Here is a 21,607-nt window from a genome sequence, read left to right on the forward strand (position 1 = left end):
GAAGTTGCCCATTGACTAGTAATTCCTGGACAGCAAACTGAGCAGGCACATAAGACACCTGGTCAGAGTCTTCCCCACTATGGGGAGATGCATTGTATTTCCATTAAATGATAGTAACCATTCCCAAATTTATAATCATACACGAAATATATGCCAATCGGTATCCTCTTTTGTCCTCTTTTTTGGCAATACATTCCCCCTTTTTGGTGATGTGAGGGTGTCCACCCTAGGGTCCATCATGAATTGCTCCTTGGGCAATCATCTGAGGCCCATGGAGCTTCTCTGCTTTCTTTGCCTCCACTCTCCCAGCTGCCCTTATAAATGGAACCAGAATGAGGTTCCTGGCAGCCTGAATTGTTTTGGAGCTTATTGACTGTGCCTATTCCTGTGCATGTGTATCCCTGACCAACCAGTTTTGTTTCTTCTCTTTGCTTTCTCCTGTCACTTTCCCCAAATCTGCTATTGTCCTTCTTGACTCCTTCTCAGACCTTTCAGCTTACCCCTTCCCTGTCCATTCTGGTTTTCCTGATTATACCCTCTCCAAATGTACTTCCTTTACTCTGATCCAGCTATGCTACCCACATCCCAAGTTGGTCTCTGGAAGAATATTCCTTCCTGGGTTGGGTGGTTGGTTTCATAAAGTCGGTATTGTGTTCAACCACTAAAGATACTTAAGACATGGATTTAAAATGCATTGGGTCACAGCATCACTAGACAAACAGTCTCTTTTAGCAAATAAATAGCCAAATTTTACTAGAATAAAAGAAACAGAGATATGCAGCAGCACAGCAATATAAAAGGATTGATTTTGCCTTCCACCTGTTTTATAATGAAATAGATGTTTATGGGGCATTATATCAATAAAACTAAGTAGCCAATCATAAGAAGACACACAGACACAGACACCTCTGAAAGCATTCATTTTCGAGTGGCACAAACCAAAGGTTCATATTAATTCAGAGTATCCCTGCAGAGTGCATTGTTGCCCTACAGCCTCAGAATCTCCTGTCTTCTTCTAAAACTTCAATGAAAGTATCTGCATACTATTCCTTATGGAAATTGCCACTGTGCAGACTAAGGGCAAGAAAACACATGATTAAAAATAAAAATTACTCCACAGAGCTGCATTTAATCTAAAAAGCCATATGATTGCAAGCTTGAGAATCCAATTGCATTGCACATATCCTGCAGCTAAACAGACATAATCTTGGACAAGCCCACCTTCTGCTGCCTCCTGCATGATGATTTCTGTTAATCTTTGACATGTAATATGCTGAGAGACCTATACTTGACTTTCAATTTACTCTTCTTTGGAATCATATCTTGGATTTATAATCCATCTGGAAAATAGTTTTGAAGAGCTCCTTCATTAGAATTCAGCACTTCTGGACCCAACTACAAGAAGATGACTTAAAAAAGAAAAACAGTGAGACATTGTCGCGGGACCAGCTATTCCCTGATTTGTGTGTCGAGGGGAGAATAAGCTGGGGGTGTTCGTATCATCTTCCGCTAGCTGGCCTGACTCAGTCTGCAGCAAGTTGGGCCTGCTATTAGGGTTTTGGTTTTGGTTTTTGTTTGTTTGCTGAAATAGACATTTGTGCAAATGCAAACTGTGGCTGTAATTTGCGCAAATTATGGAAATTGTGGCTGTAATTTGCGCACATTTCTATTTGTGCAAATTAAGTAAAAGAAAAGGGGAAAAAGTTCCTGGATTTCAGGAAAAAGCTGAGGCTCAGCTCACAAATGCAAGCTGAATCGGGGATGCAGTGGAACTCCAGCAAGCCCCAAAAAGGCTGGATTTCCAGGGGACAGACGTTACTAGATCAAGCCAAATACAGTGACCCGCTCCTGTACCAAATAGCCTTAAAATCTGACCCGAGAAATTCCCCTAGACTTACCAAACATCTTTTGTCTTCTGTTTACATTAGACATGCAGCGGCAGAATAAGGTGATAAAAAGCACACTGCACCACATTTATGCATGTTCACCACACACACAAAAATCTCCCCATAAGTATAAAAACTAGCACAACAGAGGGAAGTTTCTAGACCATCTCACTCCTTCCTGAAGTGCTAACCTTTTGCATGCAGAAAATATTTCATGTAGGGAAACATCCCCCTACACCTCTATTCTCAAGTGGTAATCCATTCTACTATTCTTGGATTCTGCTGTACACATGTAGAACAGGAACTCCCAAGTTTTCTCTTAATTTCACTTGAAGTGAATTTCAGTGGCAATTCTATGACGGGGAAAAATGTTGACCACATAAGTAATGTGTGTGGTTCTGAGGCCACCATTACATTGGGATGGATGATCCAGACTTAGTAATTCTTGGAGTAGACCCATTGGAGTTGCTACACCCATCCGGTTCCTCCACCTGACTTCTGTGAGTCCAACTGAAGGTCTGAAAAGGGGTGGCCACTGTTCCATGCAGTTGAGAACTCTGATCATGCAGGGTCCCAAATCATATGGAACACATATGCATGTACTGCTGTATAGGTGTTGCTGTCTCTTTTCAGATCTACATACGAAGGGTACAGCTATGGAGGGTACAGCTTTTCAGACCTACATGCATATGGTTTTAAATATGGAGGGTATGGGTGGAGCTAGTGGTTTAGTCCCGCTCTATGAGATCATTCTTGCATGTGGAAAAGAACACGCCCATGGAACCCCTAGTCAAACTCATATTCACAGTGGAGCACTCTATACAGTGACATCACATCTGTGAAATTACTAAAAATGTCTGTTCAGAGGCCATGTTCTGCAGCTACGGCGCTTTGATCTTTTGAAGTGCAGCTCTGCTACATTTGTGCCACAGTTATTATTACACAGGTTTCTAGCTAAGCCAGGGAACCCAGTCTTCCGTTTTCTTTGGCGGATGTCTTTGATGTTTGCCATGAATCCACAAAAGGTCTTTTCATTGTTGCTGCTGGTTTGTTATTCGGTTTTATTGTTATTTTTTATTTAAAGGAACTGATATTAAAAGACCTCTGTGGCTGATAGGATAAGAAATGTTTACCTATTCTAACTGGAAAATTAGCCAACAGTTAGGGAAAAGGGAAACAACAAGCTGCTCACCCATACTTTGAAAAACATCACAGGGTCGTTTGCTGCACCATTGCTCCGTGCGCATGAACACCCTTTGAGAAATCGTTGCCCACATGAGGCATGGTGGGTCTGAAAAACAGAGGGGCTGAGGTGAAATGGTTCTCCCAATTTGCAGCTGCTGAATTTGGGGGGTAGCTTTCATTAAAGGGGGCTTGAAAAGTGTCGGGGATGCATGCCATCGGCAGCAAATGGCAGTGGTTTAGAGTAGCCAAGAGATCAGCTGCCTCTCGGCTACGCTAGCTAGTCTGGGGTTTGCATGAAAATGGATACGAAGTGATCAGTGCATCCTCTTCTCCTGCTGTCTGTTGGTGCAAAACAGGCATAGCCTTCCCTTTAGTTCCATCTGGAACACTCAGGTCTGAAAAAATAATAATCAACGAATAGCAGCAGCAACAGCAGAAACAACAGCCAAGAGTCCTAATACATCTCTTGATAATGTGTTAATTTGAATGTTGAGAACAAATGTCTACATTGCTGATTATCTTTTGGTTTATGATACGATCAGTGAAAGATTAAAAAAAGATTAGGAAAAACGGTTCCTCATTTATTAGCAGTAAAGTAAATTTGACTTCAAATAAATTATCTTTAAATCATTATTTGAGGATTATCTCTGAGGATCCTTTGATTGATATATATGAAAAGCATCTCCAAGCATAGTAACATTGAATTGAAACACTGCTGCTCATTGTATTTTGCCCTTAAGAACTTGATCTCTATAATGAAATATAATTGTTGTGTTCAATTTACTAAGCAACTACACGATTCACCTACAAGGAATTGAACTATTATTTCTTTCAAGAAAAGTGTTTTCTTTCCAAGTAAGTGTTACACCCTCTGGTAATGCATATACACTGCTGAAAACAATGTCAATCAATATGTATAGCAATGATTTGTTGTTAGCATTTTATAGTACAACTGTATTCATTTCAATTAAGCTTGTTGTGCTTGACATCAGTAGTGTACTTCTTCTTAGCTGTGTTTTGTCCATACTTTGCCCTTAGATGGATAGGATGGAAAGGAATTGCAAGGAGCTGTCTAATAATAATAATATATTTCTTACCCATCTCTCCAATTGGATTGAGGCTGGGAACAACAATAAGCATAAAATACATAAAATGCTGATTAAAACCATGGTATACACTGTTTTAAAACATCCTAAAAGCATCCTAAAAACATACTAAAATATCCTAAAATTCTACTGGATAGGCCTGCTGGAAGAGATCAGTCTTGACAGCCTTCTTGAATGCTAAAAGACTGTCAAGCTATATGTAGGGAAAGCCCTGCGGTGGCTGTGGATCTGCGCCACGTTGGTTCGATGCCCCAAGCGCAGGTTCACAGCCACCGCAATGCTGTGTTTTGAAAAAATCAGGGATTTACCCAAACTTTTTCAAACAGTGCGATGTCAACATGGCGCTTCTGCTGTGTGACATCACCCCGGGGCCAATCCAGGGTCAACCCGGGGGTAGAGCCTGGTGGAAGTTGACCAGCCATTGGTCACCTTCCATCAGAAAGAGGACGGGAGCAGTTCCAGGACCTGGATGACTGCCCAGAAATCCCACGCTCTCTCCCCAGGGTTGGATTAGCCACTGCCGCCCGGGAGGTAGAAAATGTGAGGTTGAAGAGGGAGGCAGCCCCAACCCAGCACTGTGAAGACAGGTTGCAAGAGTCAGATTGCCCAGTCATCTTAAATAATGCCATCCTCTAAATTCAAGTCATCAGTAATCTAACTCTGTAGGGACTTGCACCTCTAGTTTCCTCTTCTAAATCACCAATTTTAAAAGTCTTTCGGCTCCCTCAGCAATTTGTTCCCCTACTCAACTCATTCAGTTGTAATTTGCTCCAGTCCCCAACCATCATTCCTTGTGCTTTATCATTTGTTGAGCTTCAACACATCACTGCCTGCTCTTAGTAAACAGATGTTGACCATCTTCATAAGTACAGTTTCATACATATTTGGAAATTATTACTCTGCCTCCCCATAGAGAATCTTCTTTCACTAAACAAATCATGCTCAGTTTCTCATATTTTCTGTGTTCCACACACTTCACGCTCACTCACTATTCTCCTCTGAATTCCCTCCAGTTTCCTACCAGTTTATTCTCATCCTTCTTAAAATATGGTGACTAATGCTTAATAAAATACTTTACTAGAGGCCACTAAATACAAAGATGCTTTTATGTGACAGATAAGCTGGGACAGTAGAACTAGGGACACTTTGATTTAAAGCCCTATTCAGCATTGGAGCTCCGCAGCACTGCCAAGTATGAGCGGGCCTTGCGCAAAGTGCCATCTGGGCCTACCCAGCCACATCCCTTGGCTAGCTGGGGAATGCTGGGAATTGTAGGACTTTTTCTGTGTAAGCATGCATAGGATTGTGCCCTAAAGTGTTTTAAAACAGGATGTTGCACAGCACTAGTATCAGTCCTAGCTGCCAGTGCCGGGTGATGAGAATTCACCTGCTTATTGCTTCTGGTGGTGATAGAGGTAGTGGTGGTTATTTGGGAGTCCCTAGGCCCTGGGACCTTGGAGTTTGGCCCTGGAGTACAGACCTAACAGAACCATTGTTGAAGCTCCCTAGATGCCACGGGGCTATTCACTACCTCTCATTTCAACCTACCTTGCCATTGAGATTGCCCCATCTGTGCTGTTCTGAGCTCCTTGGAGGAGGGTTGGGATACAGATGGAGTTAATAAAGAGACATTCTCTTTGCAAAAGGCATTGTGAAGAACCAGTGGAGGATGGTGGCTCTGAGTGTGGTGGGGCTGTGAATCCATTCTAGCTTTTAGTCAGAACCAACCAGAATTCCAAAGGAGCTATCCAAGGTACTAAACCCTATCCCCCAAATAGGTTAGCACTTTGAATAGCTCCTTTAGAGTTCTGTCTGGTTCTAATGAAAAGCCAGAATGGATTAACAGTCCTCTGAAATCAGGGCCACCAGCCTCTACTGTGAAGAATTTCAGAGTGTTTTGTGTTCTTAAAATGGCTCTAGCAAAACCAGGATATGATGGGGAACCACTGTTAGATCTTTCCTGTGCAGGAATCTTCTTCCCTTTTGTTTAGAGCCCTGTTGAAGAAATTCTGTCTGATAAATTCAGTAGTAGATTTTTTTAAAAAAATCAAAAAATCAAAAATAGGCCATCCTGAATAATTATGGTAGAAATGTTCTCTAATAACTTTCTCAGCTGAATGACATGCTTGAGCGAACAGCTGCCTATGAACACTTTATGGAATTCTAAAGAGAAATTACTCATTCTAATTTTGAACTTTATCTCCAACCACATCCCAAGGTACTTCTGCAAAAGGAGGCCATTAATTGTCTTAGCATTGGGGGTTATAAAATTATGCATGCTACAAGGATAGTCCAGGAATTGCTAAACTTCCTCTCCAGGCTCCAACCACATATACCCTGGTAAATTTATTATAACCTGGAAAATGTTACTGTGCGCTGCTGATCTACTGCAGTCGACTGAGGGAAATCATTGCTTTAATCAAGTTTTGGCTTGTCTCAGATTGTGATTCTGAACCAGTGCCTGATTTATGCTGTTTCAAATTCAACATTATCTTGCTCATCTCCCAAATAAGCCAAATAAAGTAAAGATGTTACATCTTATGACTATAGATTTGGATTCCTTTATTGATTAATTATATTTATGAGTCTCTCAATAACAAAAATGTTCTCAGAGCTACAAACAATAACTTATTGTTAAATATTGCTATTAATGATAAATTGACATGTAACATTAAAGTGAGAAGAGGTATAGCAAAAACGCATGATTTTGAGGAAATTTGGAAACAGTTCCTAATATTTGTGTTTTCTAAGGGAAGTGGGAAACCACCAGCAGAAGAGGTGTTAAGATTTTGGAAACAGGAATGATCCCGAAGGGAAGGGGGAGCACTTGTTCGATTATGTTATGGATAAAGTATTATATGATAACAATTATATATTCAAGTAATCTGTTATGTATTGGAATTTTTTTTCTTTCCTTTTTGTATGGTATGTTAAATTGTTATGTTGGTTTGTATTTTATGTAATAGTTAATATTTTTTTAAAAAACAAACAAACACTATATATAATCAAATTACTTCTAAAATACAAAGATGAAAAAATAAAAAGCAGCACAAACAACTGTGCTCACTTCCATCAATAAGAATATTAGAAGAGCCCTGCTGGATCAGTCCAAAGCTCCCTCTAGTTGAGCATTCTGTTCACACAGTGGCCGACCTGCTGTCAATGGGAAACTCACAAGCAAGACACAAGTGCAACAGCACCCTTTCATCCATGCTCACAGCAACTAGTTTACATAGGCTTACTGCCGCAGATACTGGAGGAAACATAGAGCCATCAGGACTAGTAGCCATTGACAGCCTTCTCCGATAAAACACAACAAACATGAGAACATTTACACACCGCTAAAACACTAATATAAAACAGAGTAACATTTTCAGTATTTCATTAAAGTCATCTGCATTAAAATATTACAAACATTAAGAAAATAAAAAACTTTTAAAGCCTAGATTTTCCCCCTCTTAAAAAGTATTTCCCTGGCACCTAAAAGATGTTAATGTAGACACTAGGCAAGCCATTACACAACCAGGGGCAACAATGGAGAAGGCCCTCTCTCATGTAGCCGCCCTCTGAACTTCCAAATGACGGGACATTCAAAGAAGGGCCTCCACTGATTATCTTAAGGCAGGGGTGGGCAGTTTTCAGGCTTACAAAGTCTACCTTGTTTTTTACTAGACCCCCAAAATCCACCAAGCAGAGCTTGTTGCAAAAGACAATAATTCAATAATTCAGTGCCCAGCAATTAGTTTGGAGTACAAGAAATGAAGGCGCTTCCATTCTTCCACACAGAGAAATCCACTTCTGGTTACTCCATGATGTCCTAATTTCAGCAGCATAATGTGTGTGTGTGTGTGTGTGTGTGTGTGTTATTTTGTTGCTGTTAATGGGAGTGAGAAATCCTTGTCAGTGTGTGCTGAAACTCACCCAGAGGTCTACCAGTAGATCCAGTTCTACCATCTGCCTGCCCTGCCCATTAAACTAAATGGAATGAAGACATATTGTATATAAGATTTCACTCTTAGTACAAAGCCTCCACAATCATTATTATTACTGATCATTGCATGTTTACTGCAGAGGAGGCCATGGTTTTGGATGTCATTTCCTAGCAGTAATTGACTAACTCCTCACCAAGAGGAATATCGGAAGGTTGTCTTAATCTTGTTTCCTTGGCATTGTCCCTGTTCCATATATGGCACAAAATTTAAGCCATTGTGCCGAGCACAATAATTAAAGTATCAGTTAGAATGCTCAGTAAATCTTCTAAGTTCTCTACATTTTGCCTGAAGGGTAATGCATTTCAGCTCCCACACTAGCCCTCTCAGAGGCTGTGCTCTGGGGCACGACATAGTGAGAGTGTGGGAGGAAGCTGCATTATTCATTAGTATTATCACACAGACAAACTCAACATGTGTGCTAGCTCTTTTTTTTTACCTTCATGTAAGCATGCATGGCCCTAATTTGGACCGTGGAGCTACGTGGGCTAGACAGAACATTTAGTTTGGCCTCATCATTTCAGGCAGCTCTCCAAATTTGAATTTTCTCAGCGAGAAGGTATTGCAGTTTGAGTACTAGGAGAATGTGCTATCCCAGAAACAGAAGTGCTTCTTTGAAGGAAGATGTCTAAATGCCATGCAACAAATGTTCAGTAAATGGATATTTATATAAGCTGAATGTTTGAAAAGCCCCCTAGCCTACTGATTTTAAAGTATAGTCCTTGGAAATCAATAAAACTTACAGGAAACTACATGCATTTCGGAGTGATGTTCTTTCTTTCCCCCAACCCTTAAAATTCAATGCAACAGAATTAAGATTTACCTTCTAAGTAAATCCACTGGGTTTGGGTGTGGGGATTGAGGGGAAACTGCATTATCTTACCTCCATTGTTCCAGAACATTTTTTGAAAGTGGGTCAAGCAAGGAAATTTCTATTTGCTTAGAAACAGCATGTCATCCCCAGCTCCAGACACAGTAGGAATACCCACCCTTTCCAAGCAAATATTTAATCAGACCTTCATTCAAGTAGGACCAACAACCCTCTGAACTCAACAGCATGTAGTCAGCAACTCTCCACTGCTTATGTATGTTCTTCATCTCTGAGCCATCGCCTACTAGAGTCCTTCACCTCTATCTCTCACAAGTATCCAGCATCTACAGCTTTGGTGCACTATTGGGCATCATCAAAACAGATGAGCAGAAGCCTCACCATTCTTACCCTGTACCATCTCAGATTGCAGATGAGGAGTTGAATGTTTAAAGCTTGGTGCTTTAAAAAAATATTTTTAAATGTTTAATTAATTTTTTTAAAAGTTTTTAAATTGTGAATTTTAACTGTACGTCATCCTGGGGACCCTATTTAGGCTGAATGGTGACTCATAAGTTTATAAATAAATGAATGCATCAATCAATCAATCGTCCCTGAGATATTAAGAATTAGCATATTAGGGGAAAGCCTGCCTTAGAATCTTCCACATGACTGATTTTGTGTGTGTAGGGAGATTGGGAGAGGGGGACCTATTCATCCCCCCTCACCTCATCTGCAGTCTGAGGCCTTAGCTAGACCTAAGGATTATCCCAGGCAAATGGAGGGGTCGTCCCTGCCTGCTCCTGGGATCCCCTGTGTCATTTGGATAACAGGGATGATCCCGGGATATAGGCCTGGTCTAGCTATGGCCTGAGTTGGTACAGGCCATGAACATATAAATCCTGTAGGGCGTCTTCTGATCTTTTAGGTCATTACACATGCCCCCAAAGCACCCACTTTGATGCTCATAGTGGCAAGCTTGTCCTTTAAGAGCTCATTTGGACGTGATCATGCTTCTGATTTTTCACTTTTTCTGTAACATCTAAAGTGAGATGTTGCAAGCTGTGAATCTCACCTCAGACACTGAAGCGTAAGTGAGAAACAAGAAGCTGAAATCCATACTACTTATAAACATCCAAACCAATCTCTTGTGCCATTTAACCTTAACCGGGGCAATGAGTCGACATTATTTGAAGAAGCAGCCTGAGAAATCTGGATAAGTGCCATTCATTTACCCTAGATGCAAAATCATTCCCAGACACCATGAGAAAATAAAGTAAAAACATATCTGGCCAGCTCCAGTGCAGCTTTGCTGAAAACAGAAAAGAATAAAAAGACTTCCAAAACAAAGCAATGTTTGCATGCAAAGGAAGAACAGCACGAAGATTTGTTTAATGCATCCTAGCCTTCAGATTGAAACATTGTAGCCACAGTAAATACACATATTAATACTTGTAGCAAACTTTCTAGGTTGGATCCAGTCTTCATTTAGTTATGGCTAATTTTAGTCCCATTCATTTCTATATGACTACATCTGGAGCCAAGCCACTGCTTTCGGTGAAGTGACTTGCAGCAGAAAACATGTGGATTCCAAGGAGTGTTTTAGAGTTCAGTTCCCACTTCTGCTATGCTCTTAGGTTTCTAGGCAAGTTACTTTTTTTTCCAGCCTCACCAGTCGGCCTTCTATGAAATGAGTGTTTGTGACCAGCCACGCTCAATATGGCAGCCATTTTGTGAGAGTGCCCACAACACTCTCACAACATTCTGAATGTGCTCACTGAACCAAACAGGTTGGGGACCCCAGCTATAGACCGTGACCTCTTTCAATAGTACTACTTCCTAGTTAGCTCTTCAGTGCTTCGTCTTGAAACTCATTTCCCACAACAGCAGCTCACGTTGGCATTTTGGACCAAGATTATCATTAGGCCCTGCAGACAGCAGTGCTTCTAAAGGACTCCTCTTCTCATAGCTGACTAATTTCATTTCTAAAGTAGGCTACGAAACTTCAAACCAAGCTTAATTTATCCACATTTGGGGTGGGTAGGTGGTGAAAGCCCAGTGGGGGAGTGGATGTTTGGGTGGGAGGAGCTAATGTTTGGGTGGGAGGGGCTTTAGTAATGCTTACCATTTATAAGGTAACTGAGGGTCAGTCCTGGGAGTATTTTGTTATCTGGTCCCCATTTTCAAAGCACTGAGTAGAAAATAGGGTGCCATTTTCTGAGGGGTAGAATATGTTTTCATTAAAGTGTGGGGGAAAGTAGCCAAGCCTTAGTTTTTACATATATATATATATATATATATATATATATATATATATATACTGTCTATGGACTAGTTTACACAAAAAGCTCACCTTAAAGCAGGAGTGTTCAGTCTAAGGGCCAAATTCAATTTTGGATAAGCTGCTGGGGGCTGCATTCCATGGGGAGGAGGTAATGGCAAAACAGGGCAGGACCAAAGGCATACCAAGCCTACCCTAAGCCTTAGGAGAGGCATTTCAACCTTTCAGCATGGGAGAGGGGGAACCACCCAAAAGCTGGGAAAACACCAAACAATTGGTCAGCTGGTGCTGGTGGAAGGGGACATGGGCTGGAGGCCTGGGGTTCTGCATCCTTGATTTAAAGCAGCAGTTGATGAAATAAGCACTGCATTCACACACAAAGCAAAACAGGGAGATCAGCTCCCACCAGATTCTTTCCATGCAGAACCTGCACCAATGCCACAATTTCCACATGCACAACCGGCAGCAGGGTCAGCCCAAGACATTTTGCTTCCAGAAGCAAAGGACAGGATGGTGCCCTCCCCCATTCCATGTACAAAAAACATTGTGACCGGTAGTTGAATCTCTCTTCAACACTGGCAATGGAGCCTCCTGCTCTATTGCACTGGAAGGCAGCAAGCTAGCTCTGAGGAGGCAAGGAAGGGTGCATGATGCTCATAGGTCTTGCCTTCCAATACTTCACTGCTACTCAACAGTTTCTGCCACCTGAGGCAGCCCCTTCATGCTGACTAATGGTAGGGCTAGCGCTGACTGGCATAGTCCCTCTGTTTCCCTCATGCTGGATGCAAGGGGAAATGGAGAAAGTGTGTGTGCTTGTATAAGAGAGGCAAGCTTATGTCAAGTTTTAGACAGTGCAATTATTTAATTACAGTTTTGACCTTGAAATTTACCATAATTCCTGGAAGAGGGTGGGATCTCCACTGCCTTGGGTGCTTTAAATCCTTGCCACTGTACAATTGTGAGCAGATCAAAATAACCTACATTTTTCTGATAGATCTCAGCAGCGAACCTTTTTCTTTTGCAGCCTCAAAGTTTTAGATCTTTGAACTGTTAGACAGATTCAGCAATCATTTTTTAAAAGAAAAGCAATAGAATTCAGTGTGCTCACCTCTCTACAGTATCTAAAGAGCTGAGTTTACCCACAGCTGTCCTTTTTATATTTCCTAAATTCTAGCATTTATGTTTTCAAATGTTTTCAATTTGGTAGCCTGCCATGACATTATTGCTTTATATGCCTCCTCAATGTCAACCCAACTGTAAAAAAGAATAATGTGAGTTATTTTAGAAACACTAAAGTCTCTAGTAGATAATGTAGCATTTTCACTCATTATACAGTGCAATCCTATACATGTCTATTCAGAAATAAGCACCACTGCATTCAATTGGATTTACTCCCAGGAAAGTGGGTATAGAATTACAGCCTTAGGCTTCAGTCTTATACCCACTTCCCTGGGAATAAGCTCCATTAAACACAATAGGACTTACATTTGAGTACACAGGAACAGGATCACATGGTTAATGACCTAAATTAGCCTTGGTTGGAAGCATAAATATGCCATATTTTTAAACTGCTTATAAATATGTCATATTTCTCCTCAGAAACAAACAAAAAAAGTGATGAGGTTCAGATGTAGCCATTGAACAACCAAAACAAATTTCTAACACGTTATGAGAATTGTTCAGACAAGCAAACTAATCTGGCCTTGAAGATAACTTAATTAACATTAATTGAATCTTTAATAATGAAAAGGGAACACTCTGAAGTGTAATAGATACAATCTCCTGAAAAGAACATTGAAAACAACAACACTTTAAAAATTAACAACAGCTGGGAACTGAAGGACCACACATACCTCAGGACTTTTCAGGGGCCCAGTGCCACCCCACCCCACCCCACCAAAAGATGTCCGAAATCTGGTAGACCTTCTGGAGCTGCCAGGGCTGGGCTTTGGGAAGTGGTCTATCCAGGAACCAGAGGTAGGGGGACCAAATGAAAAGGAGGACAGGGTTCCTGTATCTTTAACAGTTGCATAGAAAAGGGAATTTCAGCAGGTGTCATTTGTATATATGGAGAACCTGGTGAAATTCCCTCTTCATCACAACGGTTAAAGCTGCAGGAGCTATACTAGAGTTACCAGATTTAAAAGAGGGCAGGGCACCTGCAGCTTTAACTGGTGTGATGGAGGGAATTTTACCAGGTTCTCCATATATACAAATAACACCTGCTGAAATCCCCTTTTCAATACAACTGTTAAAGATACAGGAGCCCTGTCCTCCTTTTCATATGGTCACCCTAACTAAGGCATTTGTCACTGTGGCCAGGTCAGACATCTCTGAGAATGGGCACAGCTGGCACACTAGCTTTAACTGTGCAAATGCACTCCTGGCCACCACTGAAACCTGGGCATCCAGGCTCAGGGCTGAATCCAGGGGTACACCCAAGCTGCAAACCTGTGTCTTCAGGGGGAGTGTAACCCCATCTAATACAAGCTGAATCCCTATTCCCTGATCTGCCTTTTGACTAACCAGGAGCACCTCTGACTTGTCTGGATTAAGCTTCAATTTTTTTGCCCTCATCCAGCCCATTACTGCTGACAGTAGCACCAAAACAGCTTCCTTGGAATCATGCAGTGGTTACATTTCTTACATTCAGTGTAAACACTTGCGTGTTGGAAGAGGAAGCAGAAATAAAACACATACACGTTGTATGGATTCAACTTGGGCCTCTTTATTGTAACTTGGCAGTAACATCCCTCCCTGATCTCCATGTGCCTGTGCGGGAATTCAATCCTAACTGAGGCCCCTTGGCCTCCAAAGGGCAAGCCACACCCCAAGGCAGAATGCGGTTATCCGCCTCCTGCCTTGTCCGTCACTTTCAAAGTGTGGGGAGCGCTCTCAGCTTCCCCCCCGCTTGCTGCCATAACGGCAGCAAGTAGGTGAAGCCTGAGGGACTCCAAAGGCATACCTTATCCTGACACGTGGACCGCGCAGCCCCGTGGAGCAGGCCATCGGTTATGCCAGTCACCCCAAATGGGTGCCAGTGTGCTTGCCGTCCCTATTAAAGCTATCCAATTCCCGCACAACCCTGCCACAAAAGTGGGCCAAGCCTCTGCTTAGGCCCACTTATCCCAACCAGGGAGGCATTCCCGCAAACCCACATGGAGATCATGTAGGAAGATATCATTTCCTACATCGGAAAAATGCACTCCATCGGCCCGGTAAAGATCCTGCCTAGCGGCACAAATACTGGGATGTGGGACGCACCATCCCAACTTCCCCTGCAAAAATATCTGCAAGCTCCCTATTAACCTTCTTTACGGCCCTATTTAGTCCCCATGGATTGTGCCCCTCGCGCCACTGGCGCCTAGGCAGCATGTTGGACCATACGATCCTTGTATCTGGCCAACATTTCCAAATATACTCGAAGTCAGCTTGGGCCTGAATGATGAGGGCTTTCCCTTTGAGCAAACCAAGATCGTTGCCCCCCAAGTGTATAACCAACACCTGCGGCGGGTCAACAACAACGCCAGAACACAACAGCAGATGCAGGAGACCTCCCCATCTTAAACCACGACGCCCCACCCATTGTATGGTGGCGTCAGGATGCAGCCCCAAATGTGCGCCACTAGCAGCTCCTGAAGCCCTGTTGCATGCCCAGAACACCATGCTGTGGCCGCATATGACGATCTTTGTGGGCTCTGGTCTCCTCCACATATCTGCCAAAGAAACATCAACTATTAACTGAACTTAATGATTAACAACTACCTAACGTAGGTCCTAAAGGCCCCCGAGCACCACCTGCCAATTGACCGGATCTTGTTGTCGTTCAAACCTGATTGCGCAGCCGTTGATGCAGCGCCAATCCGGAAGGAATGTGTGCCAAATTGCACCTTGCTCAGACCGATTGCAGACAATGCTTTTTTGGCCACCGCCCAAAATTGGTACTTAGTCAGTGGAGTGAGATCCTCATGCCGGAATAGATGACCCTCGGTACCGCCCCTGCGGGCAATAAAAGCCGACATGGCGGCTACAGGGCATAGCTCTTCCCTGGCCGCCGGGCCAAGAATAATCCAAACTCCGCGTCCCTTCCAAACTCCGCATCCTGCCCTGTTCTAGCCGTAGATCAGACCACTGGAAAGCCCTGCCGGAAATATCGGCTTTGGACCCTGCCAGGAGCTCGCTGATCCTGAAGGCCCTGAAGAATGCCGTCAGTGCCGCGGCATGGAAAAGGCACTGCTCATAATTGGATGAGCATAACTTAGGCCATTGTGCTCAAAGCCCCAATAGGATGTCTGGTGTAATTGGCTTACGCTTATCAGGTGCTGGAGGGTTGGATCGGGCCCAGCCCTCCAGCATTTTGTGCACTCTGAAGTCGACCGTGGTGTCCGGCATACCCATAACCTTCGCCTCAAATGCCAAACCAGCCAGCTTGCCCCGCAATGTTCTGGTGGAGAGCCCCTTGCGGTGTAGCGCCACGCAAAATTGTAAAATGTGGTCGATCAGAATCGGCCAAGCCTCTGGCAAGCCCGTCCTAACCCTGAAAGCGCTGAACTCCCTACCTGCCCGCTCATATAAGGCGCGAGTTCTGGGAGCAATGGACATCCTCATGGCCTCCGTGGCTCGGAACTCCAAGATGCCAAAGCTCCTTGGGCATGCAGTCCGGTTTTTGTCTGGCTGTAGGTGCTAACTCCCGGAATCTGGACATCTGGTTGCGCGACAAAGCGTCAGCAACTCCATTATCCAGTCCAGGAACATGACGTGCATAAAAAAACTACGTTATGCTGCGGACAGCGGGCAGTCATTCTTGGAAGAAAGAGAGTTCACCACCTGCACTGTAGCCATATTGTCGCACCAGAAATGCACAGTTGCCGATGCGAGAATCTTGGCCCAGAGCCAAACCGCCACTACGATGGGAAACAGCTCCAGGAAAGTCAAATCCCGGCAAATGTCTGTCGCTCTCCATCGGCGTGGCCACTGTTGTGCACACCAATGGTCTCTGAATATGACGCCAAAACCAAATGCCCCAGAGGCATCTGATCAGACTTGCAATTGAGATTCCAGCTTGATTTCCTGCCTCCAGAAGGATACACCGTTGTACTTCTGAAGGAAAGTTAACCAAACCAGTAGGTCCTCCTTCATTTCCGTGGATATCCTGATTCTGTGGTGGGGCTGCGAAACCCCTATAATAGCGTCACATAAACGCCTGAGAAAGGCACACCCAGGGGCCACCACCCTGCAAGCAAAGTTCAGGTGCCCGATGAGCTGCTGCAATTGCAACAGCGTCACCTTCCTGGACGCAACTGCCTCCTGTATCAGTGTGCGCAAAGTATTAAGTTTGTCAAGTGGTAGGCTGCAAGATTGCTTGATGGAATCGATGTGGATTCCCAAAAAGGATAAGGCCGTGGATGGGCCCTCCATCTTCTCTTGGTCCAACGGCACGCCGAGTTCGACTGCCATTGCCTCGAACTCACGCATGAATCCCAGACACTGGAGTGAGCCAGGGTGGCCAGCAAACAAAAAATCATCAAGATAATGAATGCTGTTGTCTGAATTAGTTCTTTGCCTCCACTGCCATTCTAAAAATGTGCTGAATTGCTCAAAGGTGGCGCAGGACACCGCGCATCTGAAAGGAAGCGCCCTGTCCACATAAAAATTGCCCTGGAACTGGAACCCTAGCAGCTCAAAGTCCGCTGGGTGAATTGGCAGCAGGCGAAACACGGACTTAACATCGCACTTTCCCATCAATGCCCCCTTTCCGCAGCGCCGCACCATTTGGATGGCGCTGTCAAAGGAGGCATAACGCACTGTGCACAATTCATCCGGGATGGCGTAATTCACTGACTCTCCGATTGGGTGTGATAGGTTATGTATCAGGCGAAACTCCCTGGGGGCTTTCTTAGGCACAATTCCCAAAGGGGAAATCCATAAAGTAGGCAAGGGTAGACTCGTAAACGGACCCAGAACACGGCCAGCCCTAACTTCCTTGTTAATCTTTTCCAGAACCACATCCTCCATACCCCGAATGGACGATTGGTTCCTGGCGAAGAAAGGAGCGCGCGCTCCTTGATAAGGAATTCTAAAACCCAAACTAAAACTGTCTTAACAAAAACTGTGCGTGTGCCCGCTGCGGGTAAGCCTTCAACCATTCAGCCAGTACCTCCACTCGCACCGGGCTGGGGCCCTTTAACTTGAGGTCTGCTGTTGTTGCCTTTCTTGCCCGTGAACCACTCTTTGCCCCCCTTGCCTGCTCTGAGTCGTGGGCAGGCCGAACACGGGTGAGCTGCCCCGCAAAGGGAACACTCGTGTCTAAACTTGCACTGGGCCCTTGTGCATGCCCCCCTTGAGCTATACTCCCAACAATAAAGTCGGGGTTGAACCGACTGCCCGGCGGGGCCCCTGTTAAAGGTGACCCCGGCCGGGCATGACAGGATGTGCCCACTATCCGCTCTTGCACCTGCTATCGGCCTAGCTGGGGTCATAAATTGGAGCCACAACTCAGGCTCCTTCACGTCCCGCTTGATCTCGGGTGTATAAACCGCTTTCAACCTGAAAGCTTCATCGTAGGCGAGCCATGCGGGGTCTAAATACTCCGAATAACAACGGAATATGATGTCGAGATATTTAACTAAGACTGTGGCTTTATCAGGGTGCTTCTGCAGCGCTACCCCCATAAAGATAATGTACCCGGCCAACCAGTTGGCCCAAGTCCTCTCCACTTTCTTCTTTTTATTTGCCTCATTGTCCCTGTCCTTCTCCTTCTCTTTGTCTGGCTTCTCCTCTTCTCTAAAGAGTAGTGAGAAAATATTCACATACTCCCCCTTCCAGATCTCTCTGGTAGCCGGGAGTAGATGGTATCCCACTGGGGTAGAAATAGCTCCATAGGGAACGGGTGAGCCCTTAGCCGATGCATATGGGTCAGCTGGAACGCCCGATCCCTCTATGGATTCACTTTGGGTCGCTTGCACCGTATTTGTCCCCATGCTGAGGGACTTAGAAGGTGGGGAGTGCTCCACTTGCGTGCCCTGACTGATATGTGATGGCTTGGGTGTGTCTGTCTTACCTGAGTCATTCCACACCTGTGTACACGCGTCAGACACGGATTTATGTGATGTGCTAGCCTCCCCCGTGTCTTCTTGCTCCATAGGTGGTGAGTATGGCCACATTTGTCCAAGGGCCCACGGAGGGAGACCCCAAGGTCCAAATGCTGGCCAATGTTCTGTACCAGATGTATTGTGTGAAGGACACTCACTGTGAGCTGCATCGCTGACCGTAGGGGCAGAAGTTGTCGCAAGCGAAGGGCCTCGCGTAACTGAGTCCTGCTGAGGTTCAGATCTCTGCGTCTGCTGCTCGCTGCCAACCGCGGATGTGATAGGACTAGGCGCCACCTGCTTGGGCGAAGAAGTGGACGGTCTGAACAGGGGGTTACGATAGCTAAACTTCTTAGCAACTTTAGCTTTTTGTGACTGCAGCTGCAATCTCAAGTTGGCGTTATCCTGTTCTAAGGCCTTGATGCGCCATAGCACCTGTGCCATGTCAGGTTCGTCCTCCTCTGACGATGGCAAAGGTTGAGGAGGGGGCCGCTTAGCGGGGGTGCAGGCGGCCTTGCCCTTCCCTTTCCTGCCCCCATTTCCCTTCTTGGGAGCCATCTTGAATCCCGTGAAACGGCACCCCAATTCCTAGCAATCAGTTGGCGTGTGTTGCTAGACTAAGGTTCAGCACACGGCACTTAAACAATAATGGAGGTATACCAAGCCTATGTTAGACTATACTAAAATAACTTTTAGGCACCTAGCGTGCCAAACCACCAAAAAAAAAAAATTAAAATTATATATATAAATATAGATAGATAGATAGATAGAGAGATAGATAGATAGATATAAAATTAAATTAGGCCTCCCCTCCAAAGCCTGACCAGGCCAGACTCTGCTTAGCTTCGGCAAAATGCCTGGCTCCCGTGCCTCTAGTCACAAGACCAGCTACTCCGCCGCAAGGGAAAAGGTTCAGACGGAAGAAAAATTTGGTAGCTAATACAGGGTTCCCACACCAACCCCCGCCCCCCCGCGTGCTGCCCGAGCTGACTGGGAGAGAAAATTAGGTCCAAGGGAGGTTTGCATGGTGTTCTCTATTGGGGCCCTCCGAGGCCCTGACTGCCAGTGGGGAACAGGCGACCCCTCCTGCACGCCCCGCGTTCGGGGGCCCCACCCTCTTCACTGTAAAAGGGGAAGGCTTTGGGCTCAAGCCCCGCGAAGGCCCGACCCCGGACCCAGCGATGGGGAACCCCCCGCCCCCGACGCGATGCAACCCCCGCTGCCAAACCAGGCCCCGAATGTGCTGTTTGCAGAAACGTCTCGCTTGGAGCGGGGCGGGCGTGGCTTCTGCCGCGCAGGTGCGCCCACACAGCCTCCGCTGCCTCCGCTGCCACCGCCGCCACCGCCAATTGATTGAGCTCTTCGGCAATGCCCGGTAAGCCGCTGCTTCCTCTGAGCAGGCTAGCTGCCGCTACCGCTGCCGCCTCCGCCGCCGTGAACACTGCGGCCGCACGCGCCGCTGCCACAAACGCCCCAACGCTGACTGCTCGTTCTGCAGTCAGCGCGCCGAAAGAGGCAGAGGCACGCTGTGCCATGTATATAGCGGCCCGGCCTGCGTGCCCACGTGACCAGCCCTAGCGTTGGGGGAGCGTTTTATTGCTCCTCCCCAAACGCAACTGCCAGCCTTCCCACCCAAACTTGGGCTGGGCGTTGGCCGGGCTTTTAGGAAGTTAGACATCAATTTTAGGCAATTAGAAGCCCAACTACAGATATAAATTTTCCAAAATTGTTAAGACATGTAGGAGAAAATATATTTGACTTCCCTTCTCCTGGAGGGTGGGGGTGGGTGGGAAATGCTTTCCTAACCAGTCTCTCTATGGCAGTCTCTAGAGCCAGCTCTAGACTTCATGGGCTGGTAAGGAGTGCCCAACACAGTCCACAATTTCATTTTAACAGACATATAGAATTACCTGCAGGAGTGAACTTGTTATTGAAAAACGTAGCATGTAAATTGTCTCCATGTTACCAGAAATAAACTGAGTAGAAGTAGATGTCTGTACATGCATCACCTTCTAGATTGGGAACCATAATGGGTGGGTTGCACTTAGTTCCACAGATGGAGTGCTGAGCACCTGCTAAGCACCATCAGTTCCACTGCATTCACAACAGTTGCTTCCTAAGGGTGGGGAGAGTGTTCGTTTCTTCCTAGGTATGTGATCAGAACAGATGGAACTGTTCAGCAGCACCCCACCCACCAATCTGATCAGCAGAAAGGTGGCTGCAGAATTGGGTCCAACATTCCTTTTCGCTCGAGCTACAGCCTTGCTCTGCAGCATAAGTAGCTTACTCAGTAAGGGAAAAGCAGGGGTTTAGTTTTAATTTCCACTTGTTTCTCCATGACTCATTTTAAAGGAGTGGCCCACCTCTTTCACACAGTGCCTTCCTTATGCCTTTGTTAATTCAGTGAGAAACGCCACAGAGGGAGGCAAAGCATGATTTTACTGCTTTATTTACATAAGCCTGGAATGCAGAAGGCACAGAAATGTACACAAATGGTAATAATGTCTGAGAAGATTCCTGTCTTACTTAACTGCTGTCTAGCAACTGTCAGCGTTATATACATACCAGACTGGATTTAGTCTTCAGTGGAAAGTAAGGACTGGGCATTGGGATCTTTTTTCTGCCTGGATTTACAGTAACCAACCGCAGCTCTCAATAGTTACACAACACAATCTGCCTCTGAAAAGTAAAAAAAAAAGAAAAAGTATTGTGACTAAACAAGGGAAGGAGATTCCCTTTACTCTCTGTCTCTAGTGGTGTGGCTATGGGAACTCATGAACCAATAAGAGCAAGGGCTTGTCTATATGGCTTCTTTACCATGACCTAAATGCGCATATTTGCATTTCAAGACGCATGATGCAGCTGTCCATTCACCGTAGTGCCGGGTTTTTAACACGGTAATGCGCATATTCGCATTCATGATTTACCGCAACTTTTAGATCACGTCTGAGTTTGCACCGTGTTATGGTTATGTGTCTTTGGGGGAGTTAAATTGCATTTTGACATGTGGGCATTTTGACATGTGCATTTGAGGGTAGGACAAAGTAATTGGGTGATTCCCCAACTTCCCACCTATCGCATCTTCTGGCTGCCTCATTCTTTCCTGCCGTTTTGATGTTGAATTAAGATGGAGCTTCTAAAATGAAAACAAAGAGGGGTGAACTGGCAGTGAGAGACAGGAGACGTGTTCAGTCCCCCTCTCACATCCTCCTCTGCTACCTCGTTCCTTTGCACACTCGCATTTCCTCTGCTATGAATCTGCGC

The sequence above is a fragment of the Elgaria multicarinata genome, chromosome 6, assembly GCF_023053635.1.
Source record: "Elgaria multicarinata webbii isolate HBS135686 ecotype San Diego chromosome 6, rElgMul1.1.pri, whole genome shotgun sequence".
In the NCBI taxonomy this organism is placed as follows: domain Eukaryota; kingdom Metazoa; phylum Chordata; class Lepidosauria; order Squamata; family Anguidae; genus Elgaria; species Elgaria multicarinata.